The sequence below is a fragment of the Suricata suricatta genome, chromosome 3, assembly GCF_006229205.1.
Source record: "Suricata suricatta isolate VVHF042 chromosome 3, meerkat_22Aug2017_6uvM2_HiC, whole genome shotgun sequence".
NCBI lineage: Eukaryota > Metazoa > Chordata > Mammalia > Carnivora > Herpestidae > Suricata > Suricata suricatta.
Window position 1 is genome coordinate 7,272,360 of NC_043702.1, and position 333 is coordinate 7,272,692.

Sequence of the window (333 nt, forward strand, 5' to 3'; positions counted from 1 at the left end):
TCAGGAACCTCCTGATCTTCTGCTTCCCAAAGACTGCACCCAGTGGGACAGGCGTGTTCTCCCCCAAAGAGAGAAACAGAAATGGATATGGGAGCCATAAACAAGTGCCCATGACAGATGGATGGAAGGGCACTGAAAACTAGATCCTTGCAGCGGTAGAAAGCCAACAGTTCATAGACTCATGCTCAGCCATGGTGTTTGGAGGGGCTAAGACTCACAGGGGGAGGCCAGTGCGGATATCCTAAGCCCCAGCCCAGGCAGCCCCATGGCATTCCTTCTGTGTCTTTCTCTGGAATGGCCAAAATGGCTACGGTTTGTTATCCAAAAGAATGT